This window comes from Lissotriton helveticus, chromosome 5_1, assembly GCF_964261635.1.
Source record: "Lissotriton helveticus chromosome 5_1, aLisHel1.1, whole genome shotgun sequence".
Classification (NCBI taxonomy): domain Eukaryota; kingdom Metazoa; phylum Chordata; class Amphibia; order Caudata; family Salamandridae; genus Lissotriton; species Lissotriton helveticus.
The window spans coordinates 2,112,040,496-2,112,067,808 of NC_136065.1; the positions used below are offsets into that span (position 1 = coordinate 2,112,040,496).

Here is a 27,313-nt window from a genome sequence, read left to right on the forward strand (position 1 = left end):
CATGGGGAAATAGGTGGCAGTCACCCAAAAAACAAAAACACATTAGTATGAGGATCATACAGGCATAGATTACATATTTACAACATTGTGAGAACTTCCTTGAGGGACATCAAAAGGCATGTATTTATTCTGGAAGTGTCTTTGGAAGAGAAGAGATTTGTGGTCAGTTTTGAAGGTCCGGGTAGAGGTAGTGGTACGGAGTAGTGGAGGAAGCGAGTTCCAGATTCTAACCGCATTGCCTGAGAAGGATTGAGCCATAGATCTTTCCCTTTTGAAGGTGGGGGGCTCAAGCAGTACATTTTTCGCATTACAAGAAGATTTAGAGCCTCCAGAGATTTAAGTTTATTTGCCAGGTATCGAGTGGAGGAAGCGAGCAAGGCTTTGTGGGTGATACAGGCAGTCTTGTAGATTGACCTTTCCTCGATGGGAAGCCATCGAAGAGAAAACAATATGGGTGTGATGTGGTCACTTCTTTTGCCCCCAAAAACAAAATGAGCCACTGAATTGAGTACGGATTTAAGAGGGGAAAAGTGAGATTTGGGGAGGCCAGCAAGAAGAGAATTGCAATAGTCCAATCTAGAAAGAACCAGACATTGGACCAAGGTTTTTAGGTCTTGTTCGGAAAGAAACATCGAATGCCCCAGAGAAGGCACAGTTGGTAACATGCATTGTTTGCGATGGAATTGATATGGGAGGTTAGATTGAGCCTTTTGTCAAGTATGACACCAAGGGATTTAGCGCTGTCGACAACAATAGGTTTGTTGAGTAAATTCAGCGTATCCATCCAAGATTGAACAGGAGGAGGAGAGAGTGAGGTAGAGAGGAGGAGAAATTCAGTTTTGGAAGGATTCAGAATGAGTTGATGAGCTATCATCCAGTTTTGAATAGAGTTGAGAGTCGTGTTGAGGATTGAGATGTCGTGTGCGGAAGACACCTTAAGGTACATTTGGGTGTCATCCGTATAGAGATGGTAAAGGATCCCAGATTTACTGAGAAGATTTCCCAATGGTTCCAAATAAAGATTGAACAAAGTGAGTGCGAGGATGGATCCTTCAGGGACATCTTGACCCACCACCAGTGAAGACGAAAGGCTGATCGCTATTTTAATCACTTGGGATCTGTCAGAGAGGAATGAAGCAAACAAGTGAAGCACTGTGCCTTCCAATCCCATTCTCTGTTTTAAAGTATTTAGGAGAGTCTTGTGATTAACAGTGTCAAAGGCTGCAGAAAGGTCTAGAAGAAAAGACAAGGCTACCCGAGTCAAATACATGCAGGGCATCGTCGATAACTTGCAGCAGGGCTGGTTCAGTGCTGTAGTCTTGCATGAAAACAGATCGGAATTCATTAAGAAGATTGTTATCTTTAATATGTAGGAAAAGTTGTTTCGCTACACATCTTTCTGTGATTTTCACAAGAAAAGGCAGGTTGGTGATGGGGCGGAAGTTGTTGAGGTAATTCGCATCAGCGGAGGGCTTTTTAATAAGTGGGGTAACCTATCCTGTTGTAAGGGCAACAGGAAGGGAGCCTTGGCTTAGGAAGAGGTTAACTGGTCTGGTCCAATAGGAAAGAGTATGGGTGTAGAAGTCAATGGCGATGTCACTCGGGATAAGTTCGAAAGAATGGTTAGAGGGTTTTGTTTTGAGAATGCATTTGAGGAGGGCATCTTCAGAGATGACGTCAAAGTTCTACCAAATGACTAAAGATTTGCACTCCTCTAGGGGGGGTAGGGTGAATGACCTGATCCACCAGTGATTCCAATTTTTCATCAAAGAATATAACGAATTCTGCTGCTTTCTTTGGAGGATCGGAGGCTTGATGGTTGACGGAGAGAAGTTTGTATTTTTTTGATGAGGTCAAATAGTTTTTTGGGGTCTGTTTTTGGCTGAGTCGAGGAAGGTACTGAAGTGTGACGCTTTTTTATAGAAGATGTGTTTGTAGTATTTTGATCTTGCTGAACGTAGAATAGAAAATTTAGTGGTGGATGGAGATTGTCTCCATTGTTTCTCCAGGAATCTCAGGTTCTTCCTTTCTTCATAAAGGGAGTTATTGAACCATGGTGCCAAAGGAATAGGCCTTTTCTTTTTGCTTTGAAGTGGAGCAACATTATCCATTTCGACTGCAATCCTGGAGAGGCATTGGGAGGTAAGATTGTTGACATCCAAGTTAGGGTCTAACATTGGAAGTGACAGCATAGCAGAATCTCAAAGAATGTCAAGGTCAATGTTTTGGCTGTTATGGAATAGGTAGTAGTCCTTTTAGGTTGGCCAAGAGTTACAGAGTGAGATAGGTGAAGAGAGAAGAGGTTGAGGAAGTGGTCGGACCAGTCTACTTGAATAGGGATAGCAACAATTAGCATAACTGCTTTGGATGTAACAAGGTCAAGAATTGAGCCCTTGGAGTGTGTTGGTTCCGTGCCGTGTTGGATAAGATTGTTTACTGAGAGAAAAGTGCCAAGTCTATTGGCAGCTGAGTCTTCCAAAGAGCCCCAGTGAAGATTAATGTCTCCCAGGAAAATCTGTCTGTCACTTTGAGAGTATTGGTTGCTGGCGAAGTCAGTGAGTTCTTCCAAGAAAGAGGAGCTGTCACCAGGCAGGTGATAAATGGCATGAAATCTGAGAGGGGAGCAGTGATGCACTTGAAGCTCCAGAGAAAGGCATTTGAATATACTGTACGGAAGGAGCTGTTAGGAAAAGCCTTGAATTGAAGGGAGTTTCTGAAGATGATTACAACACCTCCCCCTACTTTATTTGTTCTGTCATTTCTAAAGATGGAATAGTCGGTGGGTAACAGAAGATCAAAAATAGTTTGAGAGGTGTTGTTGAACCAGGTCTCTGTGAGGAAAAGAATGTCAAGATTGTGAAGAATGATGGTGTCAGAAATTTCCAGCTTGCGTTTAATTGCAGATCTGCAGTTCTGGAGCAAACAGCGCAACTCTGACGAGACTGTTTTGGTGAAAGGGGCGTTTGGACTTTTAGGGGTGAAAGGGATAATGTTCTTGTATGAGGGTGCCAGGGTAGAATAAGGCTGATGTTTAGTTCTGGCAGAAGAGATGGTCGGAATAGTGCACAGAGTAGACCTAATTGGAGAGGAGAGTGGAATGGGGATGGCGTTAGAAGTCTTGTAACTAGCCAGTAAATTAGCAATGTCTGCAGGTGGCAGATTGTGTGTGGCTTTTTTGTGGCGCAGGAACAAGGTACTCCTCTGGAGTTTGGGGAAGTGAGTGCTTGCCAGGGGAATTGGGTTGTTGGGTAAGGTGGACATTTTAGTACTTAAGAGTGGGATGGTAGTTTCAAGCTGGAAGATAGAGGAGATGAGAAATCCTAATTTGTTTTCTAAAGAGAGTAGGGCTGAGCACAGAATGTTAGGTGGTGGCAAAGGAGGGCAGGGAGAGGTGGGGGTGAAGAGGGAGTATTGGGGTGCAGGAGTAAAAGGTGGAGATAGATGATGGTTGATAGAAGTTGTTGGTGCATTTGAGGTGGAAAGAGAGTTATCTTTGCAGATATTGAACAGATGAGAAGTATTGAGTTCAAATTTAGGAGGAGACAGGTGTGGAACGTGGAGGGAGAGCAGAATGCGGGGAGGGGAAGAGGGGAGTCATAGAATGGCAGGAGGTTAGGAAAGGAGAGAGGAGAAGGGGCTGGAGAGGTCCTGTGGGCTGGGGGAGGTGAGGGTATGGGGACTCGTCAACACAAATGAGGGGAGAGAGCCAATACTGTTTAAACTCCAATACCCCAGGCCCCCTAGTACAAACCAATGATCCCACAAAAGGGATATATAGAGTACACAACAAAGACCCAACAAAGGAAAATTTTCCAATTTGAAGAAAATTGCCCTCACTCACATACCAAGGTATGTGACATGCTTCATCATAGGGCCTGCTACAGACGCCCTGGTGTAGCCACATCCAGGGCGGAGCATTAGGGAGGGGGGAAAATAATAAATTCCACACTACAAGACGTACAGCCAGATAAATCAATACGTACAACGAGTAACACACATAAGTAATAGAACGTGCAGTGAACACCTGGTGGATTAACTGATAGTGCGACAAAAAAGTGCAGTAAGGATGTGGTTAAAACTGATTAAGGGTGCCAATAGACAAAATTACTTTATTAGACACAGTTTGATACCCCTATCCGGATTAAAAGTAAGAAAAGGATGGAAAAATGTCTTATTGAGAAAATTAGGTTCCTCAAGACTTCCCTCCTACCACTGCTGAAGTCAACATGTTTCGACCGCTTGAATTGTGCCTCGAAAGGTCACCTCGGTCTTCATCAGGACTGTCGCGATCAGAACCACTTTTCGCCCTGCCGTAATTCGCTCACAGGGCCTCCAGACTAGAGTAGGTCTTGCAGATCCGTACTCCTCCAGATCTTCTGATCATTCAGTGGAGATTAGACCCCATAATGCGGGGAAAACATTCACTAGAAAAGAGCAAAGAGTGATGATAGAGACACACATTCTATCCCCCTTCACTCAACGCGCCCCTTTAGATTTTCTGCTTCTCTAAATAGGGTGTTACTCAAAATGAATGAAATATGCTCACAGAGGTTCCAGTGTTAACCTTATTTTTATGGTGTTACAACCCGGGTTTCTTTACTTCAAATACTCCAGGTGATTGACTACAATCACTTCATCTTCATTCATGACCTTTGATTAGTGATTTTATAATGATATGTGCAACACACTCCTGCTACCGTGGCCAGGCCTTGGACTCTCGTAAACCCACACACACCCGACACGAGTGAACCACTCTATAAAACAGGCACGTCGTTAAAAAGCCATCGTTTAGGCTAATGACCCACTCGTAGATAAAACTTACCGAGTTTATGTAATACACAAACTCGAACTGGTGTCCGCCAGGAGGGTCTCCTGTATGGGGACTGGCACCTAGCTGAGTGGGGAGGATTGACCTAGAGGGTAGTTGAAGAGAGAGTATGGTTTCTGCTAGGCCCGGGGGAGGGAAAAGGAAGAGATTGCCAAGGGGTGATAAAGGTTTGAGCAGCATTACTGGAGAGATGGGAACTGTACAATAAGCACACACTCGCATATTTATTACTACAGAGCAAAGGTCGAATTCGAGTCTATTTCCACAATAAAGACAAATTGACCTGAGAAGAACTCTTTGTACTGCCTCTTAGATTGCATGTAACAAGGGCTTTAAGTGGACCGGGTCCTCCCGGTGCTCCGCACTGGCAGTTCTAAAAAGCAGATGTTGAGACGGATCGCTATTGAGCTCTCTAACTTTACCCTCACCCTCAGGGTGGAAAAAAAATCTTACCTCTGCAGCAGCACCACCCATCACTGCCTTCGAGGTAACTTTGAGGAGACTCGCTATTGTCCTATCACAGCCTGATCATTTCAGAATTGAAGCCTTTTCAATATTATATACAACAAAGCCATAGATGTTGCTTATGTATCTTATGCAACTAACAATGAATGAATGAATGAATTCATTTTTATAGAGCGCACATAGCTGCCCTTAGGCGTCCAAGCGCTGAGATTACCAACTGAGGCTTAAATTGCTTGAGGGAAGGTTATCTGCTCAACTACTGATTAATGAACAGAAGCGTTTTCAACTGTTTGCGGAAAGAGTTGAGATCGGGGTTGGACCTTAGATGCTGGGGGAGAGCATTCCACAGCTTGGCCACATTATAGGAAAAAGAGCGGCCTCCCGATCTTGATTTCTTTATTTTTGGAATGATGGCCAGGTTGGCAGCGGTAGAGCGCAGCTGTCAGGCAGGAAGGTAGGGTGTAATGAGAGGGAGATTGATTGCTGGGCCTAAAGACCAAAAGGCCTGATGTGCAATACAGAGTGATTTAAAATTGACTCTATCCCTAACGGGGAGCCAGTGCAGTCTCCTCAGGCCGGACTTTATTGTTAATCTGCGGGGGATTTCTAAAAGAGTCCGTGCGGCGCAATTTTGTATCAGCTGTAATTTGCGCAGAGTGAAGTCAGGGGATCCCAGGTATAGAGCGTTCCCGAAATCTAACCGTGATTGGATCAGGCCCAGAACCACGATCTTTCTTGCTTCGAAGGGGAGTAGAGGGAGGACCTTTCTGATGACTCTGAGGATGCCGAAACAGATGGCAGACAGTCTTATTGCCTGCTGGTCAAATGACAAGGACCTATCCAGCCAGATACCAAGGCTCTTAATGGTATCTTTAGGTGCCGGAGCAGGTTCTAAGCAGGGTGGCCAAAGAGTGTCGATAGAAGATGGTGCGAGGTGACCTAAGAGCATGAGCTCAGTCTTGTCTCCGTTAAGTTTGAGACAAGACTTGGTCATCCAGCTCTTGACCATCTCCAGGCAGCCTGCAAGATCCACACCCGCTACGGAACCCCCTTCCTGTGCCAGAGAGACCACCAGCTGAGTATCGTCCGCGTAGGTAATGATCTTAATGCCGTACGGACGGACGATCTCAGCCAGTGGCCTCATATAGACGTTGAATAACGTCGGGCTCAACGATGATCCCTGCGGGACTCCACAACCCAGAGGCTTACTGGTGGAGGTGACGTTTCCCTCGTATACCTGGAAAGATCTATCATTCAGGTTAGACCTGAACCATTCCAGTGCTTTGTCAGATATTCCGGTGTCCAGGAGGCGCCGCAAAAGGATATCGTGGTTAACGGTATCAAATGCGGCGCTCAGATCGAGGAGGATGACTGCCACCGATCCTCCCCGATCTAAGATCCTCCTGGACTCCTCTGTGACAGCCAGTAGTGCAGTCTCGGTCCCATGCTTGGGTCGAAATCCTGTCTGGGAGGGGTCAAGCAGCTGATTTTGTTCAAGAAAGGTTGTTAATAGACCGTTTATATATTTCTCCAAGATTTTAGCTGCCCAAGGCAGCAAGGAGATCGGGCGAAAGTTGTTCAGATTCCTGGTGTCCAAGTTGGGTTTTTTAACGAGGGCCCTCACCATGGCCTGTTTCCAAGCCACTGGGACTGTGCTGGTAAAGATCGAGGTGTTAAGTACTGCTAACAGTGTAGGGAGGATGGTCTGTATAGCAGAGACTAGAATATGTGGTGGTGCTGGGTCCCTAGGGGAGCCTGATTTCACCTGACGCATAAGGGAGGCGAGTTGGTCCGCATCCATCTGGGGAAATTCCACCAGCACAACCATTAACAAAGGCAATAGTCCTGACTTGTAGGTGTAATGTTACTTGTTGTCTTATATTTCTGGATGCAATGACAGAAACAGCAAAATAGCAGTCCAGCGGCTCACTATGCTACGAACAGATTTTTAGTTTAGGTGTTTTAAGCCACGCCCTTAATTACATCAGACACGCCCCTTTGAGAGACCCTCTTACTTTTTTCATCCCACTTGAAGCCCTGCACGTGAGGATGTCTTACCCTCAACTCAACAATGCTGATAGATAGCATAATACTCGATGCAGATCTGCACACATGGTTTATGCAATGCTGTTGTCACGTGTGTTCCGTAAGACATGGTATTTAAATAAAATCAATATCTGCTTAGTACCGCGAGTAAACGTCCCACTGGTGACAGAACTAGTAGCAACATGCTGTCGAGCTGTAAACCAATACAGCCTGCAGCGACTGATGTGATTTTTGTGCGTTTCAATATGTAAATTGTCATTTTAGAGAGCTCTTTCATGTTGCACTAAAACATGACAGTGACACAAGAAAACACTATGCATTGTCTCACAGACTGGAGGCCACAATGTGCAAACCAGCTGTTAGCAGCTGCAAAGCCTCTTCGGTTTGATATCATCTCCAAGTAGATGTGACCCTTTGTTTCTAACGTACATCAACATATGAAAAGATACGTTAGACTTAAATAAATTAAATTATTCTGTCCGAGAAGAATTTATTTGCATACTGTTTCTTGTCATTAAATGTCTAATATTGGTTATTCATTATTATTAAAAAACTGAAAATCTACCTCGAATTTGAGAATAGAATTTTTGATTACTGACACGTTTCAACTGGCCATCACCAGGTGAACCCTGTTCAGAGTATGAAGTAACACCCACACTTCAGAGCTTTTGGGGTGATATTCTTAGTCTCTAGCATGTCAGTTTCTGTGAGCGTCAATGTATCTGCTCTGTCATGATAGTAGCATGGAGTTTGACCTTTGCATTGTAGTATAGCTATGTGATTGTGACATTACTAGTATACGTATTCTTCCAAATCATTTGTTAATTGGCCACATTTCTTTTCATTGGCTTGGCATATATAAATTACGTTGGCGGTGATAGAGCAAAGGCATTTTTTGTTTTCTCAATAGTTTTTACACCATTCAATGAATGCACACACAACTTTCCAAAATAAAAGTACATGCATGTTAGGTTCTTTATCGCAATTGTTTTGCAAGGCCATCCAGCAAGGGCAAAGAAAAAGAGGGAGCCCCAGAAGTGACATTTCTCATTTTAATTCCCATAGGATTTTTTGGCCTCAATGCAGAATAAAATACTGGATGGACTTGCAGCAGATTTGACATGAAGGTAGAACTTTACGCAAGGACAGGCCTTTATGTGGTTTGGTGTAAATCCATCCACTAGATTTTGAGTCAAACTTTTAAAAAGATGCTCGGGTTTGGCATGAAGAAATTCTATTTTAGAGATAGCTGGACTGTCGATTCAGGAATCCTGCACAGGTTTGCTACTCTATTTAAAAAACATATTGTATGTACCCCATTGAACTTGGCAGCTTTTCCCCAGTGATCTGTTGCGAACTTGAGAATCTTACATCAAATTTGTGAATCCATCGCATTCTGTTAGGGTGGCTGTCACAGATAAGTTTCTGTTGTGGTACCGTTACCCTGTGCAGTACGTTTAGCACCATTTAGGGAAGAATTGAAAAGTAAAAAGGCCTAAGGGTACAGAGGCGGCTTACCCTGGCCCCAGGCCAATGCCGGGTGGGGGTGGCTTTAAAGGGACTCCGTCATTAAAATATGAAACACAAAAATGATTTCTGATCGATAATAGTAACTACGTTTCCTCACCTTGTGAATATTCCCTGGGCGTTAGTCTGGATGCGGAACCTTTAAAGCAGTACTCCTGCGTGCTGGTAGGTAGCGCTGTGTGGCTCCGCGCCAATGCTGTGCCGCTTTGGACATGGCAAACAGACCTGCACATAAGCTGCACGCTAACATCAGTTCCGTTCTTGGTGCACTTTTAGACCCTTTTTCAAAAACAAATTCCAGTGTGCAATGGAAAATGTAACCCCCTAAAACAAAAGGGTTCAAACTGTGTTGGGACTGTTGAAAGCAGACTTCAGTAATGGACCCTCCCAAAGTCTGTTTCTGGGGTCAGAGCACGACCCCAGGGCCTGCAACAACTGTGCCCAGATGAATCCTAAGAACCGCAAGATGATAGGTGGAATGAGAATTAATCTCAGCCACTGGCAATCACTGAATCCTAATCCGTCACTTTTTACCCACCATGCCCTCTCAGTTTGCACCCAGCCATAGGTAAATCAGTCTCCACTAGGAACACCCCAGCCCGAACTGCCAGGCCAGGTCTTACCTAAACTGGAACAAAACCAACCCAAGAACAGTTTCGGCCTGACTCGGGTTCCTCAGTCGGTATAGCTTGGTTCCAGTGGCACAGTGAGCATGGGACCCACGTCTGGGCAGTCACATCGTACTTAGGGCGTCAACTGTAATGGTTGTAATGCCTGTAGGAAGGTAGATCCCTGACTATGGTTGCCCCCAACTTTTTGCCTGGTGTTTTGCTGGTTTTCTGACTTAGTTGACCTGGGACCCTTCTATTCAGGACCCCAGGCCTACTGCTCTCTCTGTAAAATGGATTCCATGTACCTTAGGTACATACCTAATTGGATACTGAGTCACCTTGTCAGTCCCTGTACAGTGTACCTTAGGTACCCAGGGCATAGGTGTACCCAGGGCTACCAGGGGCTGCAGCATGTATTATGCCACCCCTGGCTGGCCATCCAAAATCTGACACAACTGGCTGCTTGACAGCTGGGGCAAGGTGGTGTAATCACCCTTTGCTTTAGATATAGTATACCTATATCTAACCCTAAAAATGGACACACAGATCTCCTATCAGTCACTCCTATGGCAGGCCTTGACAATCCTGAAGGCAGAGTGCTTGGAATCGTGTGAGATAGTGCTCTGGCATGAGCTGAGCCTGTCTGCGGCTTTCGGGATCCATCCCTTAGCCGTTTCCATGATATCGCATACCATATACTCTTAAGTGCATTATAATCCTCGCGGTTATATGCCAACTCTGGTATCGCTTTATCAAAACATGTCGAGTAAGGTGTCATACGAATTGGAATACTAACCCCTCGCCAATTCTGGCGACGGGGTTAGCATTCCACCCTTCTAGAGGGACACGACATGTATGTAACCTGTAACCCCGGTTAAAGTCAGACATAGCCTTAGCTCCACAAAATGGATGCTGCCACCGAGACACAAGTCTGCCCTCCTGCTGCTGGGAGTCCTCCCAGAGCAGGAGGCAAGGACAAAGGGTTTCCTGTCAGGGGCGGTGCCAGCACCGTCCCAGACAGGATTTTGTGTATTCTAGGTAGGCAGGGCTTTAGAGGAAGGTGACTGCAAGTGGCACCCCGGTGCTCACTGTGCATAGGCCGGCTGAAACCAGTTCCAGGGGCACTCCAGCCCCTGGCCTGGGGAAAGCCCGCCAAAGGAGAGGGGTGTAACCACCCCCCTCCTAGTCCCACCCATAGGGCAGGACTTAGTCGCGTGCCAGCCCCTTTTTGCAGGATAAAGGTAGGAACTGGCCCCCTTCCAAATCAGATCATCTTTGAATGGTGAACCAACTTTCCACGAAAGGAACTCAAGACTCTTCTCAAGATTTCTCCCTTGTGACTAAGGAGTAGTCACCCTGCAGCAGCAGGCACCAACCAAGCATCGCGGTTTGTTGCCAGTCTCTCCTTCGGATCAAGACTGCTCCAGCACGACGAGAACCGGCTTCCCTGGCACCTCTGACCTCAACCTGCATCATCAGCCCAGCTGTGATCCGTGGGTGTGACGAGACCTCGAGGGACCGGCCATCTTCAGAACTGCACGACGCTTGTCCAGCACGACGCCTGAGTGACCCTCGACCGAGTGCCTTGGGGTAAGAGAAGCCCCGACCCTGAGCAGCTCCAGCACCGAAGTCCAGCCACCCTGCATCCACGAGATCGGCGTGGGGCCCTTCTGCTTTTTGCTGCTCACCGCGTTGTCCAGGTCGCTTGCCCGTTGGCTAGTGGCCCCCTCACGACGCTCCACGACAACTAACACTGCTGGTCTGGTTGCTCCAGACTAGCCCGTGCTCCCCTCCAAAAGAGGAGCACCCTGGACCCTCCTGGTCCACTCAAGATGCCATTTTAGGTCCACCGCGTGGGCCTTGCATTTGCCAAGACTTGTTGCCCCAATCCTGGATCCAGCGACGTCGACAGCAAGAACCTTCGTGGGACAGCTCGCACCTCCATCCTGGTCGCCGACAACGCCTCCTGGTCCGAGAGACTGCAGAGCCCAGCAGCGCCCACTCACCTGACTGCGGTGACTGCGCCCGGTGCCATCCTGGTGCCCACTTAATCACTGGCTAGTGATTCAGAACTTGGTCCCCTCTGCTTTCAGGTTTTCTTCTTCCCTGATCCAGGCTTGGATCACCACAAACTTTCTTCACTGGCCGCCTGCCAGCAACTCTTTCTTCAGGCTCCTGGATCTTCAACGTGGGTTTCCGACGCAACTTCAACCCTATGCAGCTGCAGCCCCTGGGCTAGGTAACCTGAGTACTCCGGTGCTCCAGCATAGTCCAACACCCTAAGTGTTCGGATCCACTCCCGTTTTCGACCCACCTAGTCGGGTTCGCCCGAGAACAGTAACTTTGTCTTTACTAGCTTCCATAGACTTTTTCCCGCCTTACGCGTGAGAGTTCCCACTCTGCACACGACGTCGACAGGCCTCCTGCAACTAATCTAAGTGTTTAGCGTTGTAGGACTAGCGTTTCTAAAGTCTATGAGAATAGTTACTTACCTGCTAGTAATTCGCATTCCACTTTTGTAATATATGGTTTTTCGTGCCCCTCGGCATTTGTGTAAATTGTGCGACTTAAAGTATTTTCTTAAGAGTTTTGTATTGTGCTTAGCTCCCTGACTCATAAAGAGTGCAGGGTAGACTTGTTAGAAATAAATATACATTTATTTTCATAACAACTTGTGTGGTGTCCTTTCACTTGGTGTTCAAGGGGTAATGTGATGGTAAAACAGCTGGCTTAACACGCCCTCTAGAGTCTTAGCCTTAGACTGCTCGTATCCATGCTACTAGGATAGCTGGTCTATAAGGTTGACTTACAACCAATCATCAATAAGGGTTGTTTGGACTGATACAAAGTGCTCACTAGAATAGTGAACATTATATATCAGGCCAACTTCTCACAATGCCTGAATAATCTCACCCACTGGCAGATGCTCGGGCCGTATCCCAATCCAGTCCGAACCGCCAGGCCAGTGAATACTCTATCTAATCGCATGTTCTTTAACGACCCTTCAGCTCCCTGTTATGTGAACTAGAATGTTTCATCTAAAAAGTCCCAAAGTTGAGATCTGCACACTGGTCATGCCAATCTGTCGATAGGCTCTGCATCTGAGGGTGTAGACTGCCTAAGACATCCACTGAGATGCGAGTGCATGGCTCAAGCGTATATGAGGCTTCATTGATCATTTCAGAATGGAACAACATCAGCGTGGAGCCACACGATGCCACCTACAGGCTGGCAGGAGTACTGCTTTAAAGTTTCCAGATCCCATCCGATTCCTGGGGAATAGTCACAAGGCGAGGAATCTGCGGTTAGATAGAGTATCCACCAGAAAGATCATTAATGACGATAAGTAGACTGTTCTTTACAGCAGGATTTGCAGAACCCATGTGAATCTTGGATCCTCTTTGGTTCTTGCTAACACTTCTGGGGCCTCAGGATTTGGAATCCAGCATGGGATCTACCAATCCCCAAAAAATGGAAAACAAATGTTAAGTGCACTACTGCTGTGCTTGGCCAACTGCCAAATGTAGGGGGTTGTCAATGCACAATGGAGGGAGACTAGAGGAGGCGGAAACTAAGAACAGACACCCTCCATTACATACATTCATGCAAAAGAGGACTTCTTGCTAAAAGTATGAATAATCTGTAGTAAATAGTCAGAAAGTACTTGTGTTTTCAGGGCAGAAGGCCTTCATCCACCCAATGCTTCATCATTGAGCCCCCCATGGCACTGGTCTGAAAGTCTCAGGTGCAAGCAACTACCCTGGTGTCGGGGAGCTTATGAGGTGTTTTAAGAGTTAGTAACAGGACGATAGCTTTTTGACGAGTGTCTTGAATATAAGGGATAGAGGGCCCAGTTGGGAGAGGTATGGATTAGAACTCAAAACTGGCTATTGGTGGTTAATAAGGCTTTTATTGGTTCCCCAAATGTAGGAGTAAAAAGGGTGGGTCATTAATTCGGCCCACTGACAAACATCAACTTCTTTCTGTAAAAGATGCACCCTCAATAGAAGTGTAGGGGCTTTCTACGCAACACTGTGGCCATCTCTGCTGGGGGAATGTATATGAAAAAACATTTTTTATTTAAATCCATATATACACAGAGAGAAGTCTAACTTATTGTTCGCAAATCCTCCCAGTGGAAGCCCTGAAACACTTTTTCTACAGTCTACAGAGTATTTACAGTTGTACCAAGGAATACTCTTGTTTTACTATATCTGGGGGATGTACGCACGCTGTGGGGTGGGAGCGGGAGCTGGCCACGGTACAGGCTGTGCGGCCAAGACCCATCTGTACATAGCGGAAGGCTGTGTGTGGCTAGAGTTGGTTGCCCACCGAGGGTTGGGCACATGGCATGATGGGAGACCAGGCCCTGTGGCCAACTCCCTTTGAGGGTTGGGTACAGGGCCCGTCCAAAGCCCAGACCCTTCGGCTAACCCTGCTGTGTAGGGCTAGAGGCGATGTAAAGCCAGTGTTGGCCACCTCGGGTGGTCTGGCCAGTTGCTAGGCCCTGTGGCTCCTGCTGAAGGTCATTAACTAACAACATATACTCTAGACAATAAATAATAAAATACTGGTAGTCATCCCTTTCATAGTGTTACGGGTAATTTGTTTGGAAAGAATACTGTGAATTGTTTGTACTTCCGAAAAGTTATTAACAAAGATAAGGCTTTTTGATGGAACATTCGACTTAATCATAACTACAGAAAAACTATTGCTGCCTCTGTGAAGATGCGTTACACTTTGGCGGCAGCCGGTGTGTGTTCATGGTCGGATTTTGCATTTTGGCAGAATATTAATAAGTTAAATCCAGTGGTGGAATCTCAGTGTTTACACAGGTTCAACTCGGGGGAGCCATTTTTAAAGAGGATGTCCCAAAAATATTTGTTAATAACGATGATACAATTTTATGGTTCCACATTTCATAAAAATCTTTCATGGGTTGGAAAACTGTATTTATGTATTAGTAATATTTTATATGTGGGTAAACCCTTACAAACCCCTTCCCCCCACTATTTGGTTTGCCAGCACGATGCACTTTGGTTCGCAAGAAATTAAATGAAAAAATAAATAATCCAGCTACTAACTGGAATTGTGCTGTCTCCTGGTTTCAGCCTGGAAAAGCAATTGGCTATGGTCGCTTAACCCGAAGAGGCTTGAACCGTCAGGAAATAATTACATATATATATATATAGATATAGATATAGATATAGATATAGATTCCAAAAAGTTCGAAAAACCCAGGCAAGCCAAGGAAAAACGAAAGTTGAATAGAACTACCAACTCCGTGCTGATCTTTCAGTGCCTTTATTTGTGCATAATCATAAGCCCACAAGTTGCCATGATGCGTTTCGCCTCAGCCGAGGCTTGATCACATGTCATGTCAAGGAGATAGAAAACGGCATTTATAGTGCAGGCAACCAATAGCAAACTGGCATAATTTAAAAATACGAAAATTAACAGACAGTCGTTTAGTAATATAGGACATAGTGTCCTTATATACTGGGAAAAACATATTGTGTCTAAAAATATATAATAACATGAAGGGGAAAAGGAATATATATACATCAAACACCTTTTTTTTTTTTTTTTTTTTCCACTTTTCTCGCGCTCTGGACCAACTCCAGCCAGGAAGAAACCAACGGACACGGACCAGTTGTAGTGCTCCAAATTTTTATTTCAGGTGCAGTAGAAGTCTCACTGCTTGAACCGTCAGGAAATAATTATATATACATATATATATATATATATATATCGCATAGAGGTGTCAAAAGGGTCATGGCCTCATTACATCTCTCTGCAACGCTGCCCCCTCTGGCGCATACTGGAGGTTCCTGGTGGGCTAGTTGGCCCCAGGGACCCCAGTATTCAAGGGGACTTAATCCCCCAACTTAGAACGCGCTACGGTGTGCGTTTGCATAGTGGTGAAGGTAGGGGGCGGGGCTTGAGGTGATATGTGTGAAAACAAAAAAACAAGAGCGCAAAAGATGCAAAGGGGGCAGGGTAGACACACCCTGACCTCCTAGGCCAGCTTAGGGGGTCCCAGAAGGACCCCCAAGGCCCAAACATTTATTTATTTATTTTTAAATCGCGGGATGCGCGTAGGGTACGTGTACCCTGCCGATCCCAAAATAAACACCACTCTGCAAACGCGCCCCCTGGCACTTTTGCAGAGGGGGAAGTAATTCCCCTTGAATACTGGGGGTCCCTGGGGGGGCTAGTAGCCCACCAGGAACCTCCAGTATGCGCCAGAGAGGTGTCAAAAGGGGCGTGGCCTCATTAACCTCTCTGCAACTCAGCCCCCTGGCGCATTCTGGAGGTTCCTGGTGGGCTAGTTGGCCCCAGGGGCCCCGAATATTCAAGAGGATTTAGTTCCCCCTCTGGAAAAGTGCCAGGGGGCTGCGTTGCAGAGAGGTGTAATGAGGCCACGCCCCTTTTTACACCTCTCTGCAACGCAGCCCCTGGCGCATACTGGAGGTTCCTGGTGGGCTAGTTGGCGCCCAGGGACCCCCAGTATTCAAGGGGATTTAGTTCCCACTCTGGAAACACGCCAGGGGGCTGCGTTGCAGAGAGGTGTAATGTGGCCACGGCCCTTTTTACACCTCTGTGCAACGCAGCCCCCTGGCGCATACTGGAGGTTCCTGGTGGGCTAGTTGGCCCCCAGGGACCCCCAGTATGCAAGGGGACTTAATCCCCCAACTCAGAAGGCGCTACGGGGCGCGTTTGCACAGTGGTGAAGGTAGGGGGCGGGGCTTGCGGGGATATGTGTGCAAACATGCCCTGTGGCGCGTTTTAAGTTGAGGAATTAATTCCTCTTCAATCCAGAGGTCCCCTAGGGGCCAAGTAGCCCAACAGGTACCTCCAGTAAGCACCATGGAGCTGCGTTGCAGAGTGTTGTAAAAAAGGGGGCGAGCCCTCTGAACACCTCTCTGCAACGCAGCTCCCTGGCGCATACTGGAGGTACCTGGTGGGCTAGTTGGCCCACAGGGGACCTCAGGATTGAAGAGGAATTAATTCCTCAACTTAAAGAGCGCCACAGCTCGTGTTTGCACACGTCACCTCAGGCCGCGCCCTCTTCCATCACTATTGAGCAAAATATTCCTCTAAAACAGCTGAACTATGAATTCCGATTTACTCATCTGTTATCACGAGAGACGACAGTGCTGCATCTTTGAGCCCAGTACGGACCCTAAAAAGTAAATCTAAGCGTACTTACCAGCAACTTGTATTTCCTTTATAGGAATCGAATGTGTGGTTTTCACCAGAAAAGTTTCTACGTGTCTATTTTTGAAACATACAAATGTTCCTCTAAAATCAGCCGAACTACGAATTCCGATTTACTCACCTGTTATCAGGAGAGACCTCAGTGCTGCATCTTTCAGTCCACTACTGATCCTGAAAAGTAATTCTAATCATAGTTACAGTAACTTGAATTTCCTTCCTTAGGCTAACATTGACTGGTTTCACCTGGAAATTCTTTTAAGTGTGGAGTTTTGGAACTTTAAAAAATTCCTCTAAAATCAGCCGAAGTACGAATTCCGATTTACTCACCTGTTATCAGGAGAGACCTCAGTGCTGCATCTTTCAACCCACTACTGATCCTGAAAAGTAATTTTAACCGTACTTACCATTAACTTGAATTTCCTTCCATAGGATATCATTGCCTGCTATATAAAATATATATAAATTAAAAATATATAAAATAAAAAATTTAAATATTACAATTTCAATATTTTTAAAAACATTGTTTTTCAATTTATATTAAAAATATGTAATGTAATTTAAAAAATAAAATATCTAAAAATAAATACTTTAAAACAATGTAGTAAATCAGTATAAAAAATATAACAATTAATATATTAAAAAAATTATCATTTACAAAACCTTTGGAATTCACTGAAAAAACCATAGGTTTCAGTCACGTTATAGTTAGGAATTAGCTTTTAAAAAAACCTTAGAAATTCACTGAAAAAACCATAGGTTTCAGCCACGTTATAGTTAGGAATTAGCATTTAAAAAACCTTAGAAATTGACTGAACAAAACCATAGATTTCACACATGTTACAGTTAGCTGAACATTTCACTCATACAAAACCATTGAAATTCCCCCGTTATAGTTAGTTCAGCGAACTATAACTCGCAAGCCCGCAATGCACTGCTGACGACGTCACATATTACATCACTCATGACATGGTCAGTGACATCACTCATGACATCACTGATGACATCTCAAATGACATCACTGATGACATTGCAGAAACAGGCACACAGGGGCGCAGAAAGATGGAACAGGTGTGCAGACAGAAATGCTGGGCAGAATTACACCAAATTTGGCAGAAAGCTAGATTTTGTTTCCCAGATACTGCTTTTGATTATTTGGTGTCAATCCGTTCAGTAGTTGTTGAGAAATTTAGGAGAATAAAGTTAGTGATCTCCGTGGCTGCGACGACTTCGCAAATAATAATGAGCTCATGCACAGAAATGCAGAGCTCTGATTGGCTGCCAACACTTCAACCACGAAGTGTAGGCAGTCATCTTGGGACACGGCTTCAAGCGAGTCATAAAAAAAAATTTAAAGAGAAAAAGTGATTCCCAAGTCTTGGTATAGGGGTCCCCTTTGAACCCTGTCATCGCTTAAAAGCATTAAAAAAAATTGCCATAAACTTGTGATATTCGCAAATTCGCGGTTAAAAAAACCCAAAGCATGGGCTCCAGCACTTGCTTTTAAATAACCCCCCTGGTAGGCCAGGTCCTGGGGTCATATCACTGCCAACTCCCCAGGGAAATTCATTCTAATTAAGGGGACTGCCCCTCCCCCCCCCCCCCCCCCCCCGCAACAAGGGGCCGGGGACCACCACCTCCCCGGGGATAAGTACTGCATTGGAGGGGGCCACACTACCCCGCGCCTGAAGCAATAGATGGCCCTGGGCACTGCCACCCCCAAGGCAGGCTCCTGCTATGTCCTGGGGTGCTCACCCCTGGGATATAGCTGTTGGTTTTGGCTTGACGGGAGCTTTAACCGCTCACGCCAAGTCACAGCAAACACTCCGCTTTCAGCAAGAGAGAGCTGTGAAAATACTCTTGTTTGCTGAAAGTGGAGTTTTTGTCTGTTTCTCTGCCTGCAGTCAAGCTAGCAGGGAAACAGACACATTTCTTTCAAACACAGCTTGCTGCATGTGTGTGAAAGCAAGGCCAGCTCCCACTGGAGGCTGGGAGTCTGCTGGTACCATGGGGGCCATGAAGGTTTTTTCAGTGAATTTCAAAGGTTTTTTAAATGCTAATTTCTAACTTGTGAACCCAACTTGTTGCTGACTGGTACTGGTGGTAACTCACTCTGACTAACCCGGCCCGGAGCCAATGCTATGCTGAAAGACACTTAGAATACAGTGAAAACACCTACATACACTAGGGTACACTATGGGTTGGGGTACCCCTGTGATTGCCATGACCTCCCCTGTTTTGCCATAGTACATAATTAGGCTTTCCTGTTTTCAGTTTCTATTTTTGGTAAATTCTGGTGGTGTTTTTACAGTGTTTTCCAGTGATTTCAATACCTCAAAAAACAGTGCTTTTCAGTGGTTACTCATTTTAGCTCCATAAAAAACAACTGAAACGGTGTTTTACCGGTGTTTATGGAACGCTTTGCTTTTATTAGTGCTTGCTTTCTTCATTGATGCATAGTATATAGACAGTCTATGTACAGTGTGTATGAGGTCCACATGCATTTTTACAAGTTGAAGGTTAAGTCAGCACTTTCAGAAATTTGCCTGAAAAGGGAGGCTCTGTGCAAGGCACACCTCTTGAACTGGGTACAGAGAGAACTTTTTGGAAATGAGAGATTTCTGGGGGTGTTGGGCGTTGTAGGCAAGGCAGGCAGTTCTCATAGCTCATTTAGAATCAATGTGTGGTCATTTGAAGAAAGTGAGAGCTTGGTGACATGTTCATGGTTTTGGGCACTCCTCACAAATCACATAGCATGATGGCACGGCTATGAGTAAAGCTAGGCTGGTTTTCACTGCTATTTTTCCCCCTCAGATTTATATAGTGCTAACTCGACCTGAAGGTATTGAAACGCTTCACATGAGCACCTGTTGCGTTACACAAGGGCACATTCATTTTTGTTAGGGACGGGTAGATTACGTGATTTGCCCAGAATCACAGGATGTTGAGTGTCATTGCCGAGACTCGAACCCTGTTCGCCAGATTTGAGGTCCACCGCCCTAACCATTAGACTACATCCTCTGCTGCTGTTATTTTCAAGGTTTACGGAAGAGTCTACCATAGTGTGATGTATTCCTATAGGTTCTGTATAGATCCCCCTATTCCTGACCCTATTCTGGTTAACAAATTAACTAGCAGCCATCCCATGATGCAGAAACCGTTATCTGATTAAGCCAGACCACGGCACAGGAGCGCGTTATCTGATTAGGTCATAACGCTTGCCATCTAATTAGGCAAGCAATATTCCTCCAGCCCCTGATAAGGCATACGGAGTTCTCAAAACAAATCAAACCTATGACAACCTGGGAAAATCCCTGCGGCCATTGTTTTGATTTCTCAAAGAACTTCAGTAAAAGAATGTGCTAACGACCAGCTCGTATGACATCCTTATTGACGTATCTATGTCCATCCTTACGTCAATCTCGGCACCTTACAGGTATAAATATTACTGACATTGCCTTAAGCAAACACACACGTTGGTGACGAGATCGGAGCAGCGAGACTTGCCGAAGCCCAGCAGAGAGCGAAGCCCACTGGCGCTGCCCCGCCTTCCTGACGCGCTGAGAACGAGACGCTGCCTTTCTCCTGCCGAGAAATCCAGCTCCGGCGCTTCCGAGCAGCCCTTGCAGGCAGCTTGGAATATCGAGACCACAGACGAGAGATACCATCCCTCAACCATCCTAGATCTCAGGTACGGAACTGAATAACCCCTTACAGAGAATTCTTGAGTCAGTCACTTGGCAAAACAAACTTAAACTCAAACTGCTACTTTCTACTCCAGCCCACGTATTAGGCTTAGGTCAGGTACACCGGGGTAGGCGTGGTTAGAAGCACCAGTTGAGTACGATTAGTTAAATGTATATGTGTATGTATATATTCTATCCATTTTAAATAGCATATGGCTTAGAAACCATATCAATGCTTTTACAGTATTATTTCATAATTCTGCTTTTATTGTATGCACTTTACTTAACCATAAGTATTGCAATAATATCGATTCATTTCTCTTGTACGAGAAAAGAGACTGATCAATAAATAACATCTTTTATTGAACACGCCCGTCTCTTCCTTTTCTCTACAATCTGGTGGAACTAAGAATGCACGTACTGACTGAGTAAAATAAGTTGTCTTTTGTTTTCACACGACTCTAGAGATACACTCTTGATTAGGGGAGAGCAAAGTTGTCATGTTCTATGGTTGTCAGAAACTAAATCCCTTCTTGTCTATCCAGGGAGGTTCAACTCCTCCTTGCCTATTCGAGAAAGTTTCTAGTGAACTCTGAGCTAGCTGGCAAACCCAAAACTTTAAGTCTAATATCGACAGTAGAAGACCTAGTTAACGTCTGGTCTAGGTCTATACTATTGGAGGTATTATTCCAATGCGCAGAGCCTATTGGGATAATAGGAACTACACTACATGGCGCCCAACCGTTTGGATAGGCGATAAAACTAACGCAAGACTTTAGAGTAACTCAGTCGTGCTCTTTCACTCAGACCCTTTTTTCCCATAATACTCCAAAGACGTCTGGAGTGGGTGAAAGGTCATATCCGCCAAACCTCGCAGGAGGAGACTCCTATGTATGGTTCTTGGTTTAGTCAACGTTGAAGGATACACTGTTCCAAAATATTGTGCATCTAATCTTTGTTTCCATAAGGAACCTGATCTGCAAACAAACATAATAACCTTCCTGACAGTAAAATGTCAGAAAGTGATGATGAAAGAGAGAGAGTTAGATTAGCAGCTGAACTAATAGAAGCTGATAATACTATGCAAGAAGCAGACCCGGATATAAAACTCATCCCGGTCAACATAAGAAGATCTATAACGTTAAAACTTATAGACAATGGACTGACACCAAGAGGTGGTACAGTCATATTCGTAATTGAGGCACACGAATATCGGCAGACAGAGGTATTCTATTCATGGATAAACTTTCCAGCAGCAAATGCTGTAACAAAGGAGTTCCACTATTATAAAATAGAGGAACCTCCTAATGAGTACACTCCTTTCGAGGAAGTGGAAGTACCACTCAAATTCCAAGAGCACCTGCTCTTGTTTAATGGCGCCCTAAAACATAATAATCACATCACCAGGCTCGGTCCACTAGGTAGACCAGGAGCAACGTGGCCGGTCCTAGCCGGATACACACCACATCCAGACATCGAAAGAATGTCTGCAGCAGATCTTTTAGTACAACTAAAACAATTAATTAAAATATATAGACAATTAGTCCAATATGTAATGCGGACTTCAACTGTCCAACCAGTAATTAAAATTCCACAGCTGACCCCTCATCAGGGGAACACAAATAAAATTACACCACAGAACATACAGTCCTGCCTAGGTAAAGTACCAGCTAAACGGGAACAAATACCATTCTGGTTAGCACAAAAAATCACCCAAATAGAGGCGGTATTTCCAGATACCACCCCGGTAGAAAAACACAGGATTCTGACTATCTGTCTTCCAATGGGAATCGCACCACACGTGGAGGACTGTGACACTTGGGGTACAGTCTTTGCTTCCATTTACACAAAAACACATGGAGTTCCATCCATGTCAGTAATACCAGATGTGCTAAAACAAATTCAAGACGAATACGGTCCAGAACCCGCTTTAACTCTCGGTATGAAATTACTAAAAGACTTCAAGCAGGTCTCGGCAATATTACTAGCCAACATAAAAGGAGAAGCAGCGAATGTGGCGATCCGCCAGAGGTTAAAAGAGACAGATATAGCAGACCAACCAGCTGAAATTGCCAGAATTATAGAAAAATCCTATGAAGAACTAGGTAGAGATAGTTTGGGTGGAATACCAGTAAAGCCCCAACTAATTGAAAGTCCTGAAAAAATATTTATTAAAAATAATCTAAACAGTCAAAAGAAGAACTGGGATGGAAACAAACAATCCAATCCAAAAGAAAAGAGATTCCAGTCCAGAGGAAGGTCTCCTCGGCGGAGAGAAAGATCTCCGGACCAAGGACCCAAGTCTCCCCAAAGGGAGCCCTCTGTGAAAAGATACAACCTTAGAAATAGGGATAACATAAAGAAACCTGATAGATATCAAGATTTTGATACACGTCCCTCTCAATCTTTTCAGACTTCCTCGCAGAAATCGGAAAGAAGAGGACGATCGGAACCCAGGGAAGGGCACGTCAAGTCCAAAGACAAGGAACCTGCTCATCCAAATAAAAAATTACAGTTTCCAAAGAAGAAGGTAGCCAGTATTAAAGTATTCAACAATGCCGAGAATACTGAGGACACAGCTGAAAAACGGAGAGTGGGCTCAGACAATGCTAGACAGCGCAGCAGAAGTGAGCATAGCACGCAAAGTCCTTATGAATCATCTGGAGACAGTGGACACGAATGAATACATTCAAGTGGAAACTGCAGACGCCAGAGTTAGCAAACCTCACAAAATATATGAAATAACTTTACGTATAGAAGGGGATAAGACTAGAAAAATAAGGGGCCTTTTTTGGGATAATCTCTCCAAGGGCTATGACATCCTTCTAGCTGAAAAAGATTGGCCGCCAGAGTTTGTCAGGGAGTGCCCACATGGCGAAGAAATAATTATGCCTGCCTTCTCAAATCATATTCCAATTCATAAAAAATATACACTTGCAAGAAAGTGGGCAGTAGCTCAAGCTCCTGCTTTATATAAAAATCATGTGGGATGGGATGAGGAATCTCCTCCACACAAAATCCAGTTAAAATCACAACCTACTGCACAAAGGCAGTATCCAATCAAGCAAGAAGCTAAAAAACAGGTAAAAGAAATCCTAGATCAACTAGAATACCAGGGGGTGATTGAAACTTGCACCTCACAAATGAACAACCCTTTGTTTCCGGTCTCCAAACCAGACAATTCATATCGTCTAGTTTTGGATTACCGACACCTTAACTCATGTTGCAAAACTTTTGCAGTACAAAACTCGCATAGTGCTGCACTAATGAATAACATAGTGCGCAAAAAATATGAAACAACATTAGACATCTCTAATGGATTCTTTTGTGAAAATATAGCACCAGAGAGCAGATACTTGTCAGCGTTCTCAATAAATGGCGCTCAAAAAGAATTCTGTCGGTTACCCCAGGGGTACAAGAACAGCCCAGGATTATTCTCAGCGAGAGTAACAGAGTTACTACAAACATATGATGACGAAGCATTATCTTATGTCGATGACATATACCTAACAGATGATGACTTGGAAACTCACTTGAAGAGAGTGAACACCATAATACTTGGGTTCGCAGCAGAGGGTTACAAATTCAACTTTAAAAAATCTAGAATTGCCCATCTAACAGTCCTGTTCTTAGGATATGAATTATCAAGTGAAGGCAAAAGCCTGGCTGACAATTTCCTAGAGAAATGTGCCGTACTCCAAGCACCTAGAACACTAAAAAACCTACAGTCAATTCTAGGTTTCCTAAATTTCGGAAGAACATACATTGCAAATTACGCAGAAAGGGTCAAACCCCTTTATGATCTAATAAAACCAGATTTTAAAAAAACCAATTGGACTCAAATACACACAGAAATTCTGAGATCCTTACAAACAGATATGTTAATTAAAACAAAATTAGAAACACGTGATAACACACGCAACCTTGTGATTCGAGTCATCCCAGGAAGATGCGGATTCACATACCTGACCTCTAACGAGGGAGAAAAGGTACCAATTGCATTCAAATCACACTTGTACACAGAAGCTGAAAAGAAATTCAGCATTAAAGAAAACATTGTTCATGCAGTTCAAACCGCAATAGCTAGAGAAAAAGATAAAGCTGACGGTAAACACATCACAGTCAGAACAGCAGAATCAGCCTTTGAGGCATTAACAACCCCGTGTAATTTACCAACAACAGCATTGAATCCGGAATAGATACAATGGGTGAATTCCATTACAATGGACAAAGTAAAATACTACCTTGATCCAGAACTAAAGGAACTAAACTATCTAGAATATGAAAGAACATTCCCTCTGCCAATCGACATTCTGCCATTACGACAGTACGCTTGTGTAATCTATACAGACGGACATGCTCAACCATCCGTTTGGGGAGAACAAGCATACAACCCCACATGTGAGATTACAAAATAAGTGTGGCGCGGAGGTATACTAAGACCTCTATTAACAAAAACACACTCAGTAGAAACTAATTCAGAACAACAGACTGAAATAATAGCATTGAAAATGGCGCTAGATAATGCAGATCGCGAATTCCCGACACTTATAGTGTCCGATTCATATTACTGCGTCAAATCATATAACAGCGGTTTACAGAAATGGATTAAAAACGGTTACAAAGATGACACAGGTGCAACAATAAAGCAAAAACTGCTTTGGGAACAAATAGTTCTGTTAAAAAAAGAACTACCAAAGACTCACGTGATACACTCACTGAGTCATCAGCGTGATGGCGTTCACGTTGCAGGGTATTCATTGGCTGAGAAAGCCACAGCGGTAGCAACTGAATCGGCTTCCGTAGCTAGAAAAAAGCGTGCAGTAAAATACATTGACGGTGAAACAATGCTGGCGGTGAAAACGTCATCAAAAGGCGACTGCTCAGCGTTACCGATCAGTTACCCACTCAAATATACATACATAATCGATGCAAACTCCGTTCCTTTTGCTCGAATCCCTGGAGTGGGGGATAGAGTGATTCCAAACATGGACAGGAGAGGCTTGTTAATAGCAGACGCACATATGGGCGAGGGTCTCAGACACCTCAAACTAAAAGATTCTCTGGAAGAATTACAATCAGTGTACTGGTGGCCAGGCATGGGCCTGCATCATACCATTTTTGTAAAAAACTGCCCAAACTGTAACTGGAATCGCAGTGGTGAAAGAAACGGTATATTACCTTGGCGTTTCACACCAGAAAGGATCAACAATAAAAAATAATCCCAATATGAAAAATGCGTCGTATTAACATACAGAGACTAGTTTTTACTTATAATGTAGACCCCAACTTTCGGCTGACGCCAGAACTGTTATATCAAGATTTGCAAGTCTATAATGGCATATACGCTAGAAGCATGCTACGTACTGACCAATATCTTTCCATTTGCCTCTCGGGTTTGTGAGGAGTGCTTGGCCAGAATGAGCATTGCATTTGCGGAAATCTTCTCACTTCCTTCCTGAGGGATACGGGATGGTGTAAAGAAAAAACCAAAGGCAGAGAGCGATCTATAACAGCAAAGGTATTAGGTTCGGGAGCTGGGTGGGTCAAACATCTAATAAGTGTCCAACGTAGTCTAAACAACCTGCCAAGAAATTCTCTGAAGGGATTCAGTCCGTACGAATTATTGTTTGGGACTAGGATGTTAGTCTTAGATCTTGACAGTCAGACTTCAGTGGTGAAAGAAAAAAGCTTTGATATCAAAGATCGTTTGGCTATTTTGCAGGACTTAAACGAAACAAGAAAAGACCTGAGCAACATAAAGTTGAAACAACAGCCAACAACCACTGAAGAAACACCGCCTGTCCCAGCAAGACCTGTCTGGATTCCAAAAATCGGGGATCTAGTCAGAGAAAAGATCGCGGTAAAGAAGGAATTTGGGCCTTCTTACAGAAAAGCAGTTCCTGTCTTGTCCATCAACGGGACAAGATCAGTTGTACTACCGCCGCTTGCTGGTAAAAAGGAGAACCGAGTTGTATCCATCGACCTGGTAAAACCACAATCATGTGGCCGATAACAAACAGTAGGCCAAGTGGACTCCCGATAAGTAGTAGAACACCGAGGTTTGCTACAAGTACAGAGGTGCTAACTAAAAGGCTAATCACATTCGAAACGCCTACAGAACAACAACAAGGACTATGCAACAATGCAATGGAACTCACACCTCTGAAAACCCAAATAAAAACGTTTAGTAGAGACACACCAACCTACAATGAAGTAACAAATGAATATGCAAGAAACAGTAATCCTGAAACAATTGGAACAATTGATAGAACAGCATCCGGCTACTTCATAAACTTCAATGATTCCTCTGAAGACCTCAGTGAATCAAAGACACAGCCATCAACAAAAACCCTTAAAGACAAAGCTAAGGAGCTTTTGAAACAACTGAAAGAAACCTATCTGACTTCTCCATGGATTGAATTTTGGGTGTCCTTTGGTGTATTTATCCTCATACTTTGGCTCATCATGGTACTATGCTTGGGACGCTTCATTGAGGGAAAATATGCAAAAATGGACACAGCAAGCCAGAAAATCAACTTGATCCTCAAGCCACACACGTCTTCACACGTCGAGAAAAGAGAACTTTCTTCAGTCAACTTCACAGCCAATCCTATACCGGGTGGGGTAGCATGGGACAATACTGACTATGAAATTAATGGTCCGGTTGAAATCCTCAAATATCCACACCAAATCAAGATCTCGTTGAGTGACTTTGTAAAACCAAACTCATTTGCTGATGATTGGGACTTTGAAAGTATTAATGACATGATGTCTGACCTAGTGATGTCTGCTAAATTTACCAAACATGATTATTTGCAGGGTTCGTCTAATTATGATAGTATGTACTGCTACAACCACTATGGTAACCATTTTCTACATAAATCTGCACAACCTAGAAATGTTTTAAATTATAATCAATGGGAACATTG

General features: G+C 44.4%; 1 protein-coding gene across 2 annotated transcripts in view; it reads left to right on the top strand.

The window, feature by feature from the left end:
- Positions 1 to 27,313, top strand: part of AK8 (adenylate kinase 8) — an 813,765-nt gene that overhangs the window by 153,102 nt on the left and 633,350 nt on the right. The gene's annotated exons all lie outside the window — the stretch shown is intronic.